Below are 8,579 nucleotides of genomic sequence, written 5' to 3'. Positions count from 1 at the left end.
TAGACATAAAAGTAGTGGTCAAATAACAAAAATTCCCACAGAGCTGATTTTTGGTGGAGAGCCAGATTTGATCATTATAAATAAAATACTAAAAGTCCCCATCGATCCCATGTGTGCGTCGAAAGTTATTCGAGGTCAAATGTCAAAATTTTTGGTTTTTTGTGTTTTTTTCGAAAACGGTAAGTTTAATCAAAAAATACATCAGACCAAAATTGTAGATTATAAAATTGTATACAAGAATGGCATTAACAGTTTTCTCCTAAATGTTACCATTCCTGAGATATCGCGCTTCAAAGTATATGCCATACATGACATGCACACATTTCCACGTCACCTGTGAGGTAGTATACTCGGCGCGTTTTTTTTTTTATCGTGGTTTCCCCTGTAGGCCTACTCCACTAACTGTCATGACAATTTTAGGATAGTTTAAGGGAATAATTGCCGTCAAGTTCTAATATGATGTCATTATTGATATTAACTATTGGGTTAACTATTATTGTGATTGTTTTAGATTTATCAGATTCATACAAAAACTCGTGGTGGCCTAGTGGGTAAAGAACCAACCTCTCAAGTATGAGTGGGTTCGATTCCAGGTCAGACAAGTACCAATGCAACTTTTCTAAGTTTGTATGTACTTTCTAAGCATATCTTGGACACCAATGACTGTTTCTGATGGCACGTTAAACTGTAGGTTCTGGCTGTTACTGAACATTCTTGGCAGTCGTTATGGGTAGTCAGAAGTCAGTAAGTCTGACACCAGTCTAACCAAGGGGTATTGGGTTGCCCGGGTAACTGGGTTAAGGGGGTCAGATAGGGCAGTCGCTCCTTGTAAAGGACTGGTACTTAGCTACATCCGGTTAAACTGGAAGCCGACCTCAACATAGTTGGGAAAAGGGCTCGAAGGATGATTTGATACTACAATCATTTTTGCAATTTTTGCAATTGCAAAAAATAATGTCAGGAGTTTTTCTGGAGCAGGTGGGAGTAAAGTTTTAATAGGGTCCAGATTTTATGTATCAATTTCCAACCCCAGTCTTCTGGATAAAAATGGAAATGTCGAAGGAAAATTAGCATGCGATAATTTTCTACACTTTAAAAGCGGATTGTGCGCGATTTCAGCGGTTGAAAAAAATTTGTTCTGTGTTTAGTAATGCAGAACCATGCCTTAGGAATGTAGTACGCTGATATTTAGGATTTAAAAGTGGGCAATCTAGCCTTAGCGACAAGCCACGTGAAGGTAATTCAAAACCCCATATGACCCAAGATAATATCGAGGCTATGCAGCAGTCAATTGTCGCAGACCAACATGTAACATACCGTGACATGGATCCGTGGGCATTACGATTGTTTTACATTCCCCAAAATTAAGTAAAGTCTTCGTGGTAAACGTTTCAGCACACCTGAAAAAGCTGTTGACTCATACAAATCGGCCAATTTGACTACCCCCACTTCAGAATGGAATAAATATTTCAAGAACTGGGTTTAATGCATGCAAAAGTGCATTAAATATTGCGGAGAATTCTCTGAAAAACAATAAATGGTATTAACCTATTAGATTGTCTATACTTATTTCAAACGACACAACTTAAAGGCAGCCGTCGTACATACGTGGCTTGTATGTGCATATCATGTGTAGTGTGACTCTTTGAATCGCGATATCTCAGGAATGGTAAGATTTATGAGAAAACTGTTAATGCCATTCTTGTAGAAAATTTAAAGATCTACAACTTTGGTCTGGTGTCTTTTTTTGATAAAACTTACAGTTTTCGAAAAAAACACAAAAAACCACAAATTTTGACATTTGACCTCGAATAACTTTTAACGCACACATGGGATTGATGGGGACTTTTAGTATTTTATTTATAATGATCAAATCTAGCTCTCCACCAAAAATCAGCTTTGTGGGAATTTTTGTTATTTCAAATGTCTATTTTGACCGGGCTAATAATAGAATATGATGTATTACTTCTCATACAGCTGTTACAGTTGTAGATAACAAAATGTAGGCATGGTTGTCATTTGTAAGTGCCGACCGAGAACGAGAATGTTTATGGAAAATGATGGTGTCCAATAGTTTTAAAGGATCAACTTTATTCTTGATTTAAAAGCAGTAAGTGAGACGATTTTCCTTGTACCTACCTACTTCTATTTTACCCCACAAAAGTGGCACCACACTTTTTTGAAATGTATGCACAGTTACAAAACAGTATTTGCAAATATGAAAAGATATCACATTTGAACGTGTAAATAATAAAAGACATCCACTCACGTTGCGTTTTCTCGCGTTAACTTATACAAATGTGATTCATAAGCATACAGACATACAACATCCATCTGTCGGGTATATAAATATTTGCTCCATGTGGGAATCGGGCCTCTGCCTCAAAGTGCAGAAAGGCAATCACTCAGTTATAGTTCGGCCATTCAGAGAATGCGTTCCTGACACGTCGCGATTGAACTGACGACGTAACTACATTCATTGATTATTGATATAATAATGTTGTTTTAATGCTCCTCAATTGTTAAAACGGTAAACAACCAGCAAAAATATTTTTATCGTAACTGCAACGCCATTGCAAAGTTACGTCGTCAGTTCAATCGCGACGTGTCAGGAACGCATTCTCTGAATGGCCGAACTATAGTACGCTAGTTGAATCATCAGTTGCTACACTTATAACTTTTGACTGATTTCGAATAATTTTAGCGTTGAATGAGGTGTGAATGTAAGTTGCGTAACTTTTTTCTTTTCGAGTTATTGACTGGAAGAGTGCGATTTGTGTATGTTTGATGGTTTATTGACATAGGTATTTAATATGAATAATAATTAAAAATATTGGCCATCGAAATAATGTCCATTTTGTTTGCACAACTTATTAAAACGAGTGATATTATAACAATGAGCCCTGAGTGCTGATTCCGAGTTTTGTAAACTTACAAAAGCTTCAGCCAGGTTATCGTTAACCTGGCTGAAGTAAAGAGTCGTATGCTGCATTACATGATTAAAATATTGTACGTTCATTCATTTTTCCGGATAATGACGTTTACTATTTCGCAAGTGAGCGCGTTTATAGTACGACCAAGTGCCAATGACAGCCTTTATGAAATAAACATGTCAAAAATGAATACTACGTAATTAAGTTGTGTGATAATTTAGGTACGTATCGAGAAAGTTAATCTTGCAAAACTCGGAATCAGCACTCTGCAGATCAATTTGGACTTTTGTTAAGTTGTTATAAGCACGTTTATAACATTTATATTTAAAAAAAAGGTTAACAGTAATTTTTAATTACAATTATACAAATATAAAAAAGAAAAATTGAAAATTTAATGCTACCACAATAAAATACATAGGTGCTCTCTTTACAAAAATATGATACTGGTACATTTTATTTGCTCTGTCATCAAAAAGTGTTTTGGCCTAACGACAGACCCCTGTAATCCGATTTACGATTCCGCGCGATCTCGTAATTTATAATATCGCGATAGCTGACTGTAATTTCAAAGAATTATCACATTTTGCATAAAAATAAATCTTCGGGTTCAGCGATATGGGGTGCCATTATAAATTACATAGATTGTTTGCCAAAAGTATCTCCCAGAATACCTACATAATTTCATTTTTCATTACGCTTGGTCAGTCCGGATTACGCGGAATCATACAAATCCTAGAATTACTCGCTGATAAAAGCTGGTTGGCAGAGTCTATCAGCGAACCAATATTTCAAATTAAACAATACACAAAACTTTTAGGACTTTCAATGTAACCGAATATGAAAACCGAAAGTGCAGTGAATTTTGATAAACATTTTCAATGTTATCGTTTATACGCATACAAAACAGGATTTTGCTTCTAGGCAACTGCTAGCTATAGGAACTTAAAATTGCGAACTAAATTCTTGATAAACCTGATTGCTTCAACTAGGAAATCCAAATTTAATTACTCTTTTACTGCAACCTTCCTATTTCAAAACATTTTTTTTTTTAAGAATTAGAATTCGCTTAACTATGGTTAAATATATTATTACAGTGTATAATTTTATCACTAGCATTTAATAACTTTGTCAATGAATATACTTATCCAAACAGCTGCCATATATTTTTCACAGAAAATAGATTCTCCAAACTTTGTTTCAAAGTATCGATGCAATTTAAAGGAATACAGAATGTTCGCTTCAATCTGTTTTACGTGAATTCAATGTCTACTTTGGCTGCTTCAATAAACTGGTAAATGGTTCATATTACTTAATAGTGATGGAATTTCTCGTGAAACAGCAATACTTTGAATAATACTGAAACGCTACTCAATTTTAACCCGACTGCTCAAAAATCATTCTATCTTCCTAGCACTTATAGAGTTTTCACACTGGTGTATTTTCCGCTCAGTTTTATCTTCATTTTTGTAGCGGCGGTTGTCAATTGTTTACTAGAACAAGTAGACCAGAAGAAACACTTATAAGCGCCACAGTACCGCAAGACATCTGAATCTCACCTTAAGCTCGTCAAAACGTACATACCTGCAAAATCATTAATCAGATTTCAACCCTGTTATTTCCTTTCCCTCAGAAAATTTCCCAAAAGCGCCTTGTGATTATAGCACTGACGTCTACCACGCGTGCTCCGGCACCACTTTCAAGGGAGCCTCCAAAATTGACGGAGCGACCTATCAAAGCGACCATTGTACGCAGTATTGGAAACTTGATTGACACTTTAATTAATGTCTCTGTTATGTTCACCTTTGCCCCAAGCGATGTTTCTGTTAGTTAATTAGCTTTTGATGGCTTCCACTAAATTTAGAATGTAATCGCTTTAAATAAGATGCTCGTGTATTGTCTGTCATTAAATTGGTTTGAGAACTCGGTTGCCGCGAGGCTTTTGTTTCAACTTTCAGGTATTTGAGGCGAAAAATGAGACGCTTGTGTGTTATTTTAGCTTCATTATGTACCTATTATTTTTGTACAATTTGTTTGAGTATTTTCAATCTTGCTACTAACACATTAAGATAACTTTTGCCTTATGACTATTGTATTTACATCGATGAGTCCTTCGCCCGAGGCTTCCATCAAAATGGCAGTACATTCATAAATATTAATTCAGTTATGGGAAACATCATGCTTTCCTTCAGGTCGGACTGTGTTTATGGAACATACGAATCAGAAAATCTATTTTTCGTTAGAGTGTTTCGATTTTCCTTAATAATGGTTTCCAGCATCAAGGAATCATTTTTTTCTTGATTAACTGAAGTATGTACTTCTTTCAAACTGATCTCAGTAGTCCAGCCTACCTTTTCTGATTCATTATTCCTTTAAAAGTTACAAAGTAGATAAAAACTCCTTAATGGACTTCGCAAAGCTCTGCGATGCCAAGACCTTTTCCTAAAGCAATCACGGGCCCTCACCATAGCTGACAGGGCATGCAGTATCATCTTTTCTTTACAAGAAGACACCAAGAACATTGTCACAGCATCGTTGATAGTAAAGCCAGTAAGCTGTATCGGCTATCAGCACCTCAATCAACTGAATTGCTCAATTCAAATTAGTATTCTAATCAGACCTTATCAGTATACTATAAACTAAACTACATGTACGAGATGAGCGGGATATAAACCAATAATAACAGGATTCAGATTCAATTTCGATTATATTAAATTCTATACATGTAATATCTTCAGCATGGAGCCTGATTAAATATTTATGGTTCCGTTAATAGACATATAAAATACCGTATCTTGATAGCAAATCAGCGTTGGTTAATATTCATGGGAAAAATATGTTTGTAATAAGTCCTCATGCATTATGGGTTGTGTGTATCTTTTGATCTAAGACTCCTTGTCATGAAGCAAACATTCTATCAGTTTTTCAGGGAAGAAATTGATTACGGGACTTAGATCACATGTCTAGCTTCTTTTGTTTTGTAGCTTTTCTTTTGTTTTAACCCATTTTTTTTTCTTTTAATTCGTGCATTAGGCTATAAACTTTGCCACAGTTTTAAGGCACTCCGTATTATTAAAGCCTAATCTGTCCCCAGGTTGAAAGCTTGCATGACTGAATGCTAAGTGCTAATGCTAATTGTACTGTATACCCGCGATAACAGTTATTCGAACCAGGGTGTGTTGCTAAGTATTTTAAAATAATTACTGTTGAACTACATGCCTAGGTACTCTAGTTAAATTACTTTGTTACGTTTTTCCCCTAATGAATAAAGGCATATGATAAAATGAAAGGTGACTGAAACCTATAGGTAAAGAGTAAATGGCAGAATGAAGAATTGGGTTAGAAAGAAGTTTTGTTTAGATCATCATATGCCTAGCCTTTTCCCATGATGGGGTCGGCTTCTAGTATAATCGATTTTAGCTGAGAACCAGTGTTTTACATGGAGTGACTGCTTATCTGACCTCCAGGGCCATGTTCTGTTTAGACATACGATATAATTTGAACACATTGTCACAAACTTCAAGGAGACATCAACATCGTTAAAATCGAAGAACGTGTCACATTTAGCTATAGTTAGTAACATGACATACCACAACTATAATAGCTATGTTATTGATCCGCAAATCGTCTCACTCAGCGAAGTAAAACGTACCACCATGCTTTACTGTAATAATTTATAAACCCGAGAATGGGTGATATAGAGCCATCGATCACCAAGACGCCAACATCGATGCCACGTGGATACATCGACTGCCGAACACGACACGCGATTAATTACAATCTTACCTCCGATAAAATTACATGTCCCGCAAGATTTGTTGAGCCCAAAATAGCAACTTGATGTCAAATTATAAGAGCATCGTACCGTAAATTTTTGAATAACGCACGTGTGAACTTCAAATCAACGGATGATATACCTACAATGTTCTCTTTGTTTCGAGAATTTCGAAGCTTCGGCGGAGAAACAATAATATGATGTTAACAAGTAGGTATGTAAAAAGGCCTGATGTTCTTAATTGAAACAGAATTGTACCTAATGCATGAATGCAACCATGGTGCTCTATTAAAACAAATAGCCTGAAGGTGTCTCTCGGGGCTTATACATAGGGGCCGTCATATACAATTAACATACTAATCTATAATACACGAATTTATATATATACTTATTGATCATCTAATATTCTTGTAGAAGCCCTCCTTGGTAATATTTCTATTGAAAAGGAAAATTATAAACAAAATTATGTAAAATTCTTAGTAAGTAACAAGAATATTATGTTTCGCAAATGAACGAGGAAACGTGTTTGTCTAATAATGTTTTTAATTAAATAAGTGTTACGCCTACCTCACGGGTGACGCACAAATTACCTCGAGAACTTCTTAATATATATCGCTTTATTTTATTTATGAATTTTATAATATTTGACGCGAAAAATATGCTTGAAAATATGTTTTCTTTTTTTATTGAAAACTGGGACAGTAACTTTTGTTATAAATAAAATACGAAGATAAAAATACACTTCTGTCAATCCTAATAAATTACAAAAATACTCAATAACTCTGCTTAATTGTTGGTTCTCCCTCAACGCAAATGATGATCCTTCATACTTACCTTATTTACAAAGCCAAAGAAACAATGTCGGAGTTATTAATAAATTACGACATTATAAAGCAGAGAATATTCATCGCTGGAAACCGAAACATTATAATATAAATCAAAAGCGATAATTCACCCCATCATCCATCACACAATGGCTTTTATATGCGGTGTACCTGACGTCATGACGCTCTCGGAATTCAACCAACTAGAGACGCCATTACTGTACTTTTTACTCATAATAATATCTTTTATTGTAGAAATGTTTAACATAATAAGCTTACCAACATAGTTTTAACAATCAACAAAACAACTTTTGCTCTATTAAATCTTGTAGCTCTATAAAGGCTTGTAGCTTGAGCTACACGTACGAAATCCCTTATTCACTTCTTCATCGGCATCTTTATATATTTTTTGATATCACACTGCGCTCTTTCGGTCTTCCACAAACGTATTCTGGACATCTAAAGGCAAAAAATAATAATATGAGATTTATTATATGTATAGATATTCGTCACAACCGTACCCAACGCATCATTTTGAAAATAAAAAATCGCCATGATTTTACCAAATACTTTACGTAAAAAGAAATCACTTGTAATTAAATATTAATGTTCAACTTTTAAAGAAAAAAATAACAAGGTAATCTATCTGTATAAAAATAACAGTAATTAGGAAAAGAAATCGAACAAAAATACTTACTTTTGATTGTTGAAAAGCAATGTGGGCTCCTGCTTACGTCAACATCGTGCGCCGGCTAACGCAATACTGGGAAACTTGTTTAGGCTTGTGAGCCACATCTTTCTCCCTCACACCCTCCCCCGTATTACGTATAGTTTCGTTACAATTGCGACTGTCACTACGGTACTCTGGCACAACCGTACCCAGTTTACCCTACATAACAATTTGATTAAAAATACGTCAATGAGTTATCACTATTTTGTTTTCGGTAGACTTTTACACATAGAGGTTTGTGCTAATTCCGTCTCCGGTTGACTAAATGCTCTAAGCTGGCGTATGATATAACAGGGAGTACTCGTTCGTAGAACGTCACA

General features: G+C 35.2%; 1 long non-coding RNA gene across 1 annotated transcript; it reads right to left on the bottom strand.

The window, feature by feature from the left end:
• Window positions 1-7,765: 7,765 nt before the first annotated feature.
• Window positions 7,766-8,292, bottom strand: LOC124633564. The gene is made up of 2 exons (XR_006984751.1): window positions 8,227-8,292; window positions 7,766-7,988 (listed from the first exon to the last, which is right to left on the bottom strand). It is a non-coding gene; the product is annotated as an uncharacterized LOC124633564 (long non-coding RNA).
• Window positions 8,293-8,579: the final 287 nt, after the last annotated feature.

Source organism: Helicoverpa zea, chromosome 9, assembly GCF_022581195.2.
Source record: "Helicoverpa zea isolate HzStark_Cry1AcR chromosome 9, ilHelZeax1.1, whole genome shotgun sequence".
NCBI classification, from domain to species: domain Eukaryota; kingdom Metazoa; phylum Arthropoda; class Insecta; order Lepidoptera; family Noctuidae; genus Helicoverpa; species Helicoverpa zea.
The sequence above is the reverse complement of the archived record's forward strand: the minus strand, read 5'-3'. Positions and strand labels throughout refer to the sequence as shown.